The sequence below is a fragment of the Mustela nigripes genome, chromosome 1, assembly GCF_022355385.1.
Source record: "Mustela nigripes isolate SB6536 chromosome 1, MUSNIG.SB6536, whole genome shotgun sequence".
Classification (NCBI taxonomy): domain Eukaryota; kingdom Metazoa; phylum Chordata; class Mammalia; order Carnivora; family Mustelidae; genus Mustela; species Mustela nigripes.
This window is the reverse complement of record NC_081557.1, coordinates 254,630,739-254,645,277: the sequence shown is the minus strand read 5'-3', so window position 1 is coordinate 254,645,277 and position 14,539 is coordinate 254,630,739. Positions and strand designations below refer to the sequence as shown.

Genomic DNA, 14,539 nt, shown 5'->3' with positions numbered 1-14,539 from the left:
GATGCGGGACTCGATCCCAGGACTCTGAGATCATGACCTGAGCCAAAGGCAGCGGCTTAACCCACTGAGCCACCCAGGCGCCCCACATTGTTAGAAGTTTAATAAGATTAAATTTCATCATGTTTTTCAAGTCTTGAGCGGAATGTCAGGTAGACATTTGGAAAACCTAGTCTAGACTATAAAGTGGGATTTTAGCTACAGACACAGTTTAGGGAATGCATAAGCATGTAGATACACAGATCTCTCAGTGTTGAATATATGAGGAAGAGAAAGGATCCAAAAACTGAATCATGAGAATCATATAATTATTTAATTGGATAGTGGACCAATAAGAGTCAGGAAATAACTTGAAATGAAAATGATAAGGAATAATAGAGAAAAACTGTAAGAGAAGCCTTTGGCAGATGTAAAAAGATTTTCTAAAAGAAAGCTATGATAATCTGTATCAAATCCAGAGAAATGCTTGAAGCAGAAAGGAAAGAATAGTCCCCCTTAAATTTGACACTTGGAAAGTTTTTAGCTTTCTTTTAAAGATTTGTTCATTATAGTGGGAAGTACTAGACAAAAATCAAAATGAAAATGGAGTATATTCAATTCTTTCTAGAAAGTTGGCAGTGGAAGAAAAGAAAAAGTTAGCAGTGGAGAATGGAGAATGATCATATGTTCTTAGGGAAAGACTCACCATTGAATAATGGCTATAGACTGAATGTGTTTTCTAAATATTTACATGTTAAATACAAACATCTAATGTGATCGCATTTGGAGGTGATTAGGTCATGAGGTTGGAGTCCTCAAGAATAGATTAGAGCCTTATTAAAGAGACCTCAGAGAGCACCCTCTCCCCTTCTGCCACATGAGGGCAGAGTGAGAAGAAAGTTGTAAATGAAGCAGGAAGTGAGTTCTCAGTACTTACTGAATCAGCCACTGCTTTGGTCTTGAACCTCCCAGCCATGTAATAAATTAATATTTGTTGTTTATGAATCACCTAGTCAATGTTATTCTGTTATAGCAGCCCAAATGGACTCAAGCAATAATATAACTAATATAGTCAGTGTCTTGCTTGACATAGTAAAATTGAAAAAAAAAATCGAGAAAAAGGAGTATAATTAATAAAGTGAGGTGTCTACAAGAAAATCATGGCTGAAAATACAAATGGTAAGTAGGTCAAAAGGGAATGACTGAGAAGTACAAAGAGTCAAATCCCATAGCTTCCAAACTCTACACTTTAAACCTTTAACTCATTGTTTAGGCTCCTTTTGTTGTTTTCCATCTGAAAACAGCCTCTGTGACTCAGCTCATTTTCCCAGTTCTATTCCCTGAAACACTGCTCAGGCAAGATTTGAACCTGAGGAATTGTCCACTCCTACTGGATCAGGAAGGAAAGGCCAGAAGAGGACAAATTCCTTTTTCCTCATCAACAGAAGGAAAGGAGTTTCTCACATCTCAGTGTGGGACTCTGTAGGTATATCATTGTAGAAGTAGTATTAGACTCCTAAACTGCTGTTGCTTATAAGAAAAGGTATCAATATACACATTAAATTTGCAAAAGAAATCAATACATATAAAGTAGAGCCTATCATTTGTACACACTTAGAATATAAAATATTTTCATTATAGTAATATCTTAAATATTTAAGACATTTATATGTGTACATAGTAATTCATGTATTATGCACACATATAATGCATATAGGCATACACACATATATTACTTTGTAGACATACTAAATAGTAATTTACAAATATAATACTCTGTATAAAATATTTTATATACGTATACACACATATATAAATGTATACACAGCCACATATTCTGCTTCTCTGATTCTTTTATTAGTTTCCTATTGCTCTTATAACCCATTACCACAAACTTGGTATTCCAAAACAACACAAACTTATTATCTTACAGTTGTGGAGGTTAGTAGTCTGAGTGGGTCATCAGGTCATCATTCTTTCTAGAGCCTCTGGAGAGAATCTGTTTCTTTACATTTTTTTTTAGTTTTCCAGGCTACCTGCATTCCTTTGCTTGTAGCTCCACATTGCCTTGACCTCTACTTTCTTTGTTACATCTGTTTCTCCAATCCTCTGCTTTCTTCTTATAAGGACACATTTGGCCCAGGTAGATAATCCAGAATCATCTCCCCATCAGATGTCCCTTAACTTAATCACATTTTCAAAGTGACTTTTGCTGTATAAATTATCCTCAGGATTCTGGAAGTGCATTTTTCTACCCACTGGAGATTAAAAAAGATAGAAAAATAATGTCAAAAATTGTGTACTTAGAGATATGTTTGAAACACTTTCAGTTGTTTTTCTCTAATTAGTTGGGAGTTATAAGTCATTAAGCCAGAAAATTATACAGATATGAAGTTTTTAAAAATTGCCATATAAAAGCAATCTTTGAATATATAGTATATATGACTCTGTTAATAAAATCTATATTTGACTACTGTGGACATTGCTGCTATGACCATTGGGATGCATGTGGCCCTTCTTTTCACTACATCTGTATCTTTGGGGTAAATACCCAATAGTGCGATTGCTGATAGGGTATTCAAACTAAATTTTTCAATTTTTGAGGAACTTCCACACTGTTTTCCAAAGTGACTGTACCAACTTGCCTTCCCACCAACAGTTTAAGAGGGTTCCCTTTTCTCCACATCCTCTCTGGCATTTGTTATTTCTTACCTTATCAAATTTCGCCTTCTAAGTGGCATAAGGTGGTATCTCACTGTGGTTTGGATTTGAATTTCCCTGATGGTTAATCATGTGAACATTTTTTCATGTGTCTGTTAGCCATTCATATGTCTTTTTAGGAGAACTGTCTGTTCATGTCTTCTGCCCATTTTATGACTTGATTATTTGTTTTTTGGGCTGTTGAGTTTGAAAAGTTCTTTATAGATCTTAGATACCAGCCCTTTATCTGTGGTGTCATTTGCTAATATCTTCTCCCATTCCATGGATTGCCTCTTTGTTTTGTTGATTGTTTCCTTTGCTGTACAGAAGGTTTTTGTCTTGATGAAGTCCCAAAAGTTCATTTTTGCTTTTGTTTCCCTTGCCTTTGGAGATATGTCTTAAAAGAAGTTGCTGTGGATGATGTCGAAGGGGTTACTGCCTATATTCTCCTCTAGGATCTGTGGAAGGAGCCAAGATGTCCTTCAACAGATGGATGGATAAAGAAGAGTGGTCCATATATACAGTGGAATATTACTCAGCCATCAGAAAGGATGAAAACCCATTTGCATCAACATGGATGGAACTGGAGGGGATTATGCTAAGTGAAGTAAGTCAAGCAGAGAAAGATAATTATCATATGGTTTCACTTATATGTGGAACATAAGGAACAGAGTGGAGAACATTAGGAGAAGGAAGGGGAAAATGAAGGAGGGAAATCAGGGGGGGAGACTAACCATTACAGATAATGGACTATAGGAAATAAACTGAGGGTTTCAAAGGGGAGGGCGGTGGGGGAATGTGTTAGCCCAGTGATGGGTATTAAAGAGGGCAAGTATTGCATGGAGCACTGAGTGTTATATGCAAACAATGAATCATGGAACTCGACATCAAAAACTAATGATTTATTGTATGGTGACTAATATAACATAATAAAATTAAAAAAAATAAAATCTATTTTCTTCTTCTAGATGTCTATATAATTAAACGTTTATTTTCAAAATTTGTAATATTAATATTGATAAGACCCATTGAATGTACTATTTCATTACCCTGAAATGACTCATTTTCTTCTAGGTGGTTTGTAAAGCCCCATTGCACAGTAATAGGAATTTAATGGCAGAACTCCCCAATTAAATCTTCACGATCCCAGAAATGTCTTACCTTACCTTTCAAATGTTATTATCTGTAGATGTGTTTATTGGTTCAAGATTATTTTAAAGGTGAGAAGATCCTCATTATGAAGCTACAGGTTAAGAGGATAGCCATCAACCTGCTACTAAAATAATTTGAAGTAAGTGATTCCGCATCCATGCACATTACGTTTAATGATGCCATATAGCAAAGTGGTTTGGTCTTCAGAGCTTTATTGGAAACTTGCTTCTTTCCTGAAATGAGTTTTATAGTTTCTATGATTTTGTCCTTTGTATAGTGCAGAGGGTAAGCAACACTTTAGGTCGTTAGTGCTATGTCATATATTCAGACTGACAGTACCTTTTTCACTGCATTTGAATTTGACTGACTCTGTCTCAGATATGAACATAATTTTCCATTAAACTGGAGGTCAAATTCTGGTCAACTCAGTTAACCATTTCAAAGGTGGGAATATGGACAAAAACACATTAAAGATAAGGACTGAATATCTTTGAAAAGAGAAAGAATAAAATGTCAGAGACAGAAGGACTTCTTATCACAAAGGACATTTAATGGGTCAAAATGCTTTAGAATGCAATGTTTTTGTTTTTACAGAAATGTAAAATAATAGATTCCATTTTCAACTATTATTTAGGTAGTTATAAAAAAGATAATGGTACTTTAAAATTTTCTGTATCTGACTTATTCTGATTTGTAAGGACAAGTAGAATACATACCCAAATACTATGCCATTATAATTTGGAATATTTTAGTGTAGCTTACTAGGTATTATCATGCTACCCTACAGACTAAATTATATAGATAGCATTGAATAATCTTTCTGCTAAACTGTGACTCTCTTAAAAACAGGAAGAATTTCTTAAACTTTTGTATGTCCACTGTAAAACAAACAGCATACATTTGATAATTACAAATGTTAATGAATAACTTAATATATGGATTATTATTAATATTATACTAAGAGATGCTTATATTTTAAAAGAATAATGAAATACATTATATTTCTGGTTTGATGCTTTGTCTTCTTCTTCTTTTTTTTTTTCTATTTCTGGAAAGAATAATTCAGGGCCTGGTTTCTCTTTGCTTTTGGCATAAATATTTCCTAGAACATGGATTTCCAACCTTGGATTTGCATAAGGGCTGATCATAGCAGATATTCAAATCTACTCTGTGATTGGCCACATGTGTGTATAGATTATTTTAATGGTTCATAGGTTATTCTGGTGAAGAGACTTAAAATACCTGTTCTAGACTTAGTTATAATAGATACCAAAGCTCTGGGCTCTAAACTTAAAAAAAAAAATCATTTTTACTAGATCCAAGTTATTTGCAAAGGGTGTTTATAACCTACATTAGGAAGTCACATCCATTAGGGAGTAGTTCCTTTACCAAAGTATCTTTGTATGAATCACTGGTGATCTCTTTTTCTTGCTGGGATTATTCTCAATGGAAGTATTTTTGAAGTTCAATTATTGAAGACCTGCTACTGTCTATTAGCCATGATACTAGTAGAAGATTATTCTGGCAAAAAGAATGCTGATGTAATCTGCCAGATTCCATAATTTCTCATCACTTGCACTATGTCAATTTCCCCCTTCATTAAGATAAAAATTTGGATTAAAAATTGAGACAGAAGTATTAAAAACATTTTAAAAGTTTCAGATTTTCAAACATTAAGTCAAATATTTAATTGGAATCAATTGTTATATTCCCCCCTAGTATGACACCAAAGAGAAATGATTTATACATAGAATTTCATGAATAGATGTCATAGTGACAATAAGGTTTCTTCGTTCTACATCCTCATACACTGTATTAAATGTTAGTGAATTCCAGGGCAACTGGCTGGCTTGGTCAGTGGGCATGAAATGCTTGATCTTGGGGTTGTGAGTTTGAGCCACATGTTAGGTATGGAGATTACTTAAAAATAAAAGTACTTTCTGCCCGTGGATGCCGCCGAGTAAGCATTGTTAAAGTCTCCCCTCCCACCGCCGTCATGTCTAAGTCAGAGTCTCCCAAAGAGCCTGACCAGCTGTGAAAGCTCTTCATCAGAAGTCTGAGCTTTGAAACAACCGATGACAGTCTGAGGAGACATTTTGAGCAATGGGGAACACTTACGGACTGTGTGATAATGAGAGATCCGAACACCAAGCACTCCAGAGGCTTTGGGTTTGTCACATATGCCACTGTGGAGGAGGTGGGTGCAGCCATGAATGCAAGGCCACACAAGGTGGATGGAAGAGTTGTGGAACCAAAGAGGGCTGTCTCAAGAGAATATTCTCAAAGACCTGGTGCCCACTTAACTGTGAAAAAGATTTTTGTTGGTGGCATTAAAGAAGACACTGAAGAACATCATCTAAGAGATTATTTCGAACAGTATGAGAAATCGAAGTGATTGAGATCATGACTGACCGAGGCAGTGGCAAAAAGAGGGGTTTGCTTTTGTAACATTTGATGACCATGATTCTGTAGACAAGATTGTCATTCAAAAATGCCATACTGTGAATGGCCACAACTGTGAAGTAAGGAAAGCTCTCTCTAAGCAAGAGATGGCTAGTGCTTCATCCAGCCAAAGAGGTCGAAGTGGTTCTGGAAACTTTGGTAGTGGTCATGGAGGTGGTTTTGGTGGGAATGACAACTTTGGTCATGGAGGAAACTTCAGTGGTCGAGGTGGCTTTGGTGGCAGTTGAGGTGGTGGTGGATATGGTGGCAGTTGGAGTGGCTATAATGGATTTGGTAATGATGGAAGCAACTTTGGAGGTGGCGGAAGCTATAATGATTTTGTCAATTACAACAATCAATCCTCAAATTTTGGACCCACGAAAGGAGGCAATTTTGGAGGCAGAAGCTCTGGCCCTTATGGTGGTGGAGGCCAATACTTCGCCAAACCACAAAACCAAGGTGGCTATGGTGGTTCCAGCAGCAGCAGCAGCTAAGGCAGTGGCAGAAGGTTTTAATTCCTGCCAGGAAACAAAGCTTAGCAGGAGAGGAGAGCCAGAGACGTGACAGGGAAGCTACAGGTTACAACCATTTGTGAACTCAGCCAAGCACAGTGGTGGCAGGGCCTCGCTGCTACAAAGAAGAAGACATGTTTTAGACAATGCTCATGTGTATGGGCAAAAAAACTCCAGGACTGTATTTGTGACTAATTGTATAACAGGTTATTTTAGTTTCTGTTCTGTGGAAAGTGTAAAGCATTCCAACAAAGGGTTTTAATGTAGATTTTTTTTTTTTTTGCACCCCTGCTGTTGATTGCTAAATGTAATAGTCTGACCATGATGCTGAATAAATGTGTCTTTTTAAAAAATAAATAAATAAATAAAAGTAAAATAAATAAAATAAATGCTAGTGGAGTCCTATAAAGTACAACAGTGGACAGATTTGTGAGAAAGTTGGGAGCCATAGGAAGGTCCATGACTAAGTAAGAGGTAAAGGGATCTTTCTCTCTGAGAAAAAGCCATTGGACTTGATATGGCATATACAGTAGTTGGTTTTCAGTGAGTGTTAACATTTGGGTGGGGGGCAACTACTGTTTGTGGTAGTTAAGAGCAGTGCCTTCTCTGACTCCCTATTTATCCTGGCCAGTGTTTATCACTTTCTTAACGTAAGTGCTCTGGAATGCCTCTATTGTGGCATGACTTTCCTTGTTTGATTAGAAGCATTAAGGCCGTTTCCCTTTCTTCTTTCCTGGGCTATTCAGTTGTGTGAAATAGGTAGCTACCAGGAAGGATTAAGATCCTCAGGAAATATGAACCTAGATGCTACTCAATTGCTAACCACTTATGGTAGCCCTCTTTACTCTGTAGTTTTGATTTTTCAGAACTGGATTTACTTTCATCAACTCTGGTAAGTGATAGCATAGTCTTTTTTTCTTTTCTTAAAGATTTTAATTTGCTTATTTAAGAGAGAGCATGAGCAATGAGGAGAGGGGGAATCAGGCTCCTCCCTGAGTGGGAAGCTTGATGTGGGGCTTGATCCCAGGACCAGGATCATGATCAGAGCTAAAGGCAGATGTTAACTGACTGAGTCACCCAGGTGCTCCTAGCATAGTCTTATTTTCAACTGACTTGAATTTTATTTGGCTCATTCAATAATTATTGTATTCATTTTAGTTTAAAAAAAAAAACAACCAAAATACATGTATTTAATGCATACATACTGGTGAGTTTCAACACATGCATACATTTCCATAATCAAGGTACTAAACATATCAACCACCTCCAAAATTTCTTTGTGTTTTTTTGTTTGTTTGTTTTTTGTTTTGTTTGTTTGCTTGTTTTTGTGGTAAGAACACTTAAAATGAGAACTGACCTCAACATATTTTAGTGTGCATAATATGTTGTTAAATATATGTACTATGATATACAGCAGATAACTAGAACATACTTGTTTTGCATAACTGGACTTTTATATCCATTGAGCAATAATTCATCTTTTCCCCTCATTCTCCCAATCTTCCAACTCCTAACAGAGACCATTTTATTGTCTTTGTCTATAAGTTTTAGTATTTGATATGTCATGTAAGTGGAATCATGTGGTATTTGTCCTTCTGTGACTGGCTTATTTCACTTAGTGTAATATTCCCTATGTTTTTTTATGTTGACACAAATGATAACACATCCATCTTTTTCAAGGCTAAATAATATCCCATGTATGTACACATTATCTTTCTTTGTTCATTTGTTTGTTGCTGGACTTTTGGGTTGTTCCCATATGTAAGATTTTTTCTTATTATTATTAGTTTCAAAGGTAGAATGTAGTGATTCATTAGTTGTATATAATGCTTACTGTTTATTATATCAAGTAGTCTTCCTCCCAATTATGCCTGTCTCTCAATTATCCCCTTCTCCTACCCAGTTCCCCTCCAGCAACCCTTAGTTTGTTTCCTAGAGTCCAGCATCTCTTATGATTTGCCTCCCTTTCAATTTTCATCTTATTTTATTTTTCCTTCCTTTTCACTATGTTCATCAATTTAGTTTCTTAAATTCCACGTGAGTGAAATCATATGGTATTTGTCTCCCTGCCAGACTTATTTCACTCAGCATAATGCCCTCTAGTTCCATCCATGTCGTTGCAGATGACAAGATTTCATTCTTATTGATGGTTAAGTAATATACCATTGTATATATATACGATCTCTCCTTTACTGATTACTCTATCTGTGGATAGACATCTGGGTAGTTTCCAAGTTTTGGCTATTGTGGACATTACTGCTATAAACGCTGGGGTGGATGTACCCCTTTAAAACTGTATTTTTGTATCCTTTGGGTAAATACCTAGTAGTATAATTGCTGAGTCATGGGAAACTATTTTTAACTTTTTGGGGAACCTCTTTTCCAGAGTGGCTGTACCAGTTTGCATTTCCACCAACAGTGTAAAAAGGTTCCCCTTACTCTGCAACCTTTCCAACATCTATTGTTTCCTGAGTTGTTGATTTTAGCCATTCTGACTAGAGTGAGGTAATATATTATTGTGGTTTTGATTTGTATTTCCCCAATGTCAAGTGATGAGCATTTTTTTTTTAATGTGCCTGTTGGCCATTTGTATGTCTTCTCTGGAGAAATGTTTGTTCATGTCTCCTGTCCATTTCTTGACTGGGTTTTTTTGTTTGTTTGTTTGTTATTTGAGTTTGAAAAGTTTTTATAGACTTTGGGTACTAGCCCTTTATCTGATAAGTCATTTGTAAATACCTTTTGCCATTCCATAGGTTGACTTTAAGTTTGTTGACTGTTTCCTTTGCTGTTCAAAAGCTTTTTATCTTGATGAAGTCCCAATAGTTCATTTTGTTTTTGTTTCTCTTGTCCCTGGAGAAGTGCCTAGCAAAAAGTTGTTGCAACCCAGGTCACAGAAGTTGCTGCCTGTGTTCTCCTCTAGGATTTTGATGGATTCCTGTCTCACATTTAGGTCTTTCAACCATTTTGAGTTTATTTTTCTGTATGGTGTAAGAGAGAGGTCCAGTTTAATTCTTTTGCATATGATTGTCTAATGTTCTCTGCACCATTTGTTGAAGAGACTATCTTTCTTTCATTGGGTATTCTTTCTTGCTTTGTTGATGATTAGTAGTGGTGAGGGTCTATTTCTGGGTTCTCTATTTTGTTCCATTGATATTTACAAACTTTTATTGATTGGTCTTTTTCTAGCCAAACTTCAGTAGAACAAGTAACATAAAATGCAGCTTACTTAGAATGCACTCCTGACTTATTCCACTTTTGTGGAGATAAACCATTGACCATTTCTTTCCTTGTTATTCTATTTCTCCAATCTCTTAGTGCACTGATAGCCAGTAGTATGCAACTTGATGTTGTTTTATATATTTCACTCTTCATATTTCCAGTCCTAAATTGATAATTAGTTTGTAAACTTAAGATGAGCATCATATTTTGTGTATACTCCTGAATTCCACTCCATATATAATTCAGTGTTGAATACCTTAAGTAGTTATTAAATTCTTGAATAATTCATTTTATTTCTACTTATTAGGAAATTAATAGTCATTACTAACTGGCCTGGATATATTTTGTATCAAAAGCATATTCCATTCTGTTATAAACATTATTTCATATATTTGACAGGAAAAACATAAGATTTTTATATAACTTTTAATATCATAATTGAAAAAGTTTGAAATTTTTTTATAAATACACAGACTCATATGGCATGTGATACTTTTGGGTATTTTAATGTATATTCCAATCACTAATTAGGATGATGAAGCTTTTTAATTTTTTTTTTACAAACAAATACATTGCCTGATATTTTCCAATTTGAATATATATATATGTATATATATATTCTCTATGTGTGTATATATATATTCTATATATATATATATACAAGCAAAAATATATTTTATTTCATCCAAATTTAAAGAATTTTATTATTAGTTGTTCCAAAGTATTTACTGTAAAAACAACAACAACAAAAACAAATAGAGGGTTTATTTATTTATTTTTTTTCACAGGCAGGAAGAAAAGAAACAAGGTATACCCTCAATTTGATATATCATGTTCATTTTAAAAAAAAATGGATGGATTCTTCAGTAAAAAATTCAATAGTATTCAAAACCAACTTATTTCATCCATTGTCTTAAAATATTGTCTTAACTATCTAGCAGAACATCTTTGAAATATAAAATATCACTGGGGACTTGATGTTTCAACAGTGGCAAATTCCTCATAATTATATATTAATATTCTGATAAATAAAAGTGAATTGTAGTCATTTCTGTCAGTATCTTGATATAAATTTTAAAAAACAACTTTCAGACATTTCTCAATGCACCTATAGATTGACTGTATAGCATTTTTTAAAACTTATAATGAACCAACATAATACTTTGTTTTTTTTCTTTCAGTGGTGAAGTAATATTAGTTTGTGGATTACTTTAAACATTCTTATTGGCTAAATTAATTTCTATAATGTTATTATCTTCATTTGCATGAATGAATATTGCACACTTGCTATTTTTCTATATAAAAAAAGCATTCTATAATTTTTGGCTTCTCAGTGTTTCTTGCTTTTCTGCTAACTCTGTAACATTTTATCTATATATTAGAATATGTCAGTACTATGAAATCTCCCACTAAACGCCTGGTCTTTAATGGTTTTACTCAGCCACATTTCAACCTAAGATATCTTAACATATCTATTTCTTTCTTTTTTAAATTTTATTTATTTATTTATTAGAGAGAGAACAGAAGCAGTGGGGAGGGGCAGAAGGGGAGTGAGAAGCAGAGTCCCCACTGAGTACGGAGCTCTAGATGTACTCGATCCCAGGACCCCTGAGATCATGACCTGAGCTGAAGCAGGTGCTTAACCCACTGAATCACCCAGGCATAGCCTGATGTATCTTTGTGTGCTCTAAAAACTGTATTAGCAGACTTTATTTTAATAACAGTAATTAATTTTGCTAAAGGTAATTATTTGAGATGCTTATGCTTTTCATATTCCCTATAACATTTTTTATTTCAATACAAACTAGAGAAGAGACTTTAAACAGTCAGATAGATATCCTAAAGTAACAATAGGAGCTTCAAGTAGTCACAGGAGACACTCAGTTAAAAGTTTTATTACAACTTGTTGAGGCTGGTACACAGAAAACATTGACTCACTACTGAATTAGACAAATGACAAATCCCACTTCCCTCACAATAATAGAAATTTCCTGGGTGTTTGATCCAGTTTATATCAACAATCCTGATCATCATTTGTTGATATTCCACAAAAATCTTTATTCAAACAACTTCCCACATTTTCCTGAAGATAGGGTCACTGTAGTTATGTCTTACCTTTATTAGTTGTCTCTTAGTAAATAGTGGTAGCCATATTTTCCATTTGGGAAAAATCTTAAATTTGTACAACTTACCTAACACAAAATCTGTTATCTCAACATTCATTAAAAATTAAATTCATAATCTATACACATTTTGAAATATCCTTTTTCAAGTAAAGAATGAAAATTTATTGGTATTTATCTATCCAGCTGTTACTTTTTTTTCTTTTTCTTTTTTTCTGTTGCTTACTGATCTTTCTTCTCCTACCGGTCTAGAAACAATTTTCCTAATTTTGGTATTTTTTCCAGGCATATTCAGCTGTATTTTAAACTTTTGGTGATGACTATCTTGTAATGAATTTTTTCTTCTCAGACTCATCAAAGTGGGTACCCTTCCTGTTATAAGAATATAAAATTTCAGTGTTTTTCACCATTTTCTGTAACACCCTCATAACCATCCATGGCTTGCCTTGCCTCTCTTTTATTTATTTATTTTTTTCTTTTTCTTCTTAGAATTACTTTGAACTGAGTCATACTTAGTATAGTTACTTAGAACACCCATCTCTTTGTAATAGATTCAATATGTTTTCTCATATCAGGGTAGTCTCATTCTCCACTGAACATTTCAGTTCATTTAGAAGAAAGGCATTTTCTGAAAGTATCTAATGCTACATGTTTAAAAAAATATTTACTAAAATTAATCAGAAATATTTATAGACAGCAGGTAATAAAGTACATTCTAGAGTGAAAAAAAAAAAAAAAACAACTTTCAGTTATTCTGGCAGCACTGCAATTGCCCCGCTGAGCTCACCACCTGCTACGTACGCCATAGCACACTGTGACTGATGAGTTATGAAGATGCCAAGCATCCTTGTCTCAGTGAGCGCACAGACTGCATGCGGCGAATAGTGTTTTCCAAAAATTCATATCTACTTAGAACCTCAGAATGTGACTTTATTTGGAAATAGTGTTTTTGGATCACTATATGAATTAGTATAAAGACTGAGATAAGATTGCTCTGGCTTTGCGTTGGTTCTAAATGCAATGGAAGTCTCCTTATATGAGACAGACAAGGACACACAGAAATACAGAGAAGACAATGCAAAGTTGGAGACAGAGATTGCAGGGATCTATCTACAGGTCAAGAAACTCCAAGGACTTTAAGCAAGCACCAGAAGCTAGGAGGCAAGCAGGGGAAAATTATTCTCCTAGAGCTTCCCGAAGGAATCAGCCTTGAGGACAATTTGATTTCAGACTCCTGCCCTCCAGAATTATGAGGGAATCATATTTCTTTTGTTTTAAGACATCCTCTTGGTGGTAACTTGTTATGCAGCTCTAGGAAACTAATGCGGATGCCTACTAAGGTTTGTGGACACAAATTCAGCATGAAAGAAAACCGTATCACTGTGGTTTCTCTTTAATAACATCAGGTAGTACAGAGAACAAGGAACAACTGAAATAGTAATGACAAGAATAGTAACAAATATTTATTAACACTATAATGAAGGAATTTATATTCCCTATAAAGCTTCACAGAGCCCAGAGATAAAATACGTATCGCTCCCCATTGCTTTTCCCCAAATGTTTCCTCATCCACCTTCATGCCATCACACTTTATTATCAACGATGTCTTAGAGTTGCTGCCATCTACAGGGATAGCATGGTCATGTGGTCATTGCCTTACTTCTATATAATTAGCAATTTTTCTCTGCCTTCTTTCCGCATTCATATGCTTCACCACTTCTGGGGCTTTAGTATTTACACTGGACAAATCAGGCACTTGGTTCTAATTATATTTTTTAATTCAGTCATACTCAGCCTCTTCTGTGATTATATTTTGTACATTTATTTTTTTGTTTGGTTTTCATTTGTTTTTTTGATTTTTAAGTAGGCTTCACACCCAGCATGGAGCCCAACATGGAGCTTGAACTCACGGCCCTGAGATCAAGACTTGAGCTGAGATCAAGAGTCCAATGTTTAGCTGACTGAGCCACCCATACACCACCCATGCACCACCCCCCAATGGTTATATTCTTGATGGTCATATGATTGTCAATACTATACAATCATTAAAAAAAAAAACTCACTTTCAGATATCAATCTCCTAGCCCTGCAGCTCATATGTACCAACACTATACTTGTACTTTTTCTTTGACTTTATTAAGACCTTGAACACAGTGACATCACATTTCTTCTGTCATGAAGCATCTATTCCTATGCCTTCCCTTTCCTCCTTGATGAGACTTAACAACAATTAATTTCATGACAAATCACCATTTACACTCTATTTTTTCATCCTGATGCACTACTTTATCATGTCATTTCCTCTGACATATATTTTTTGTACTTAACAAACACACCACCAATATATCATCCAGTCACAAACTACAAAGACGGGCTATCTCTTTCACATATACCAATTATATAATGATAGAAGAA

The 14,539-nt window shown here is 34.9% G+C and overlaps 1 pseudogene; it reads left to right on the top strand.

The window, feature by feature from the left end:
- Positions 1-5,959: 5,959 nt before the first annotated feature.
- On the top strand, positions 5,960-6,785 carry LOC132015759 (heterogeneous nuclear ribonucleoprotein A1-like; annotated as a pseudogene).
- Positions 6,786-14,539: the final 7,754 nt, after the last annotated feature.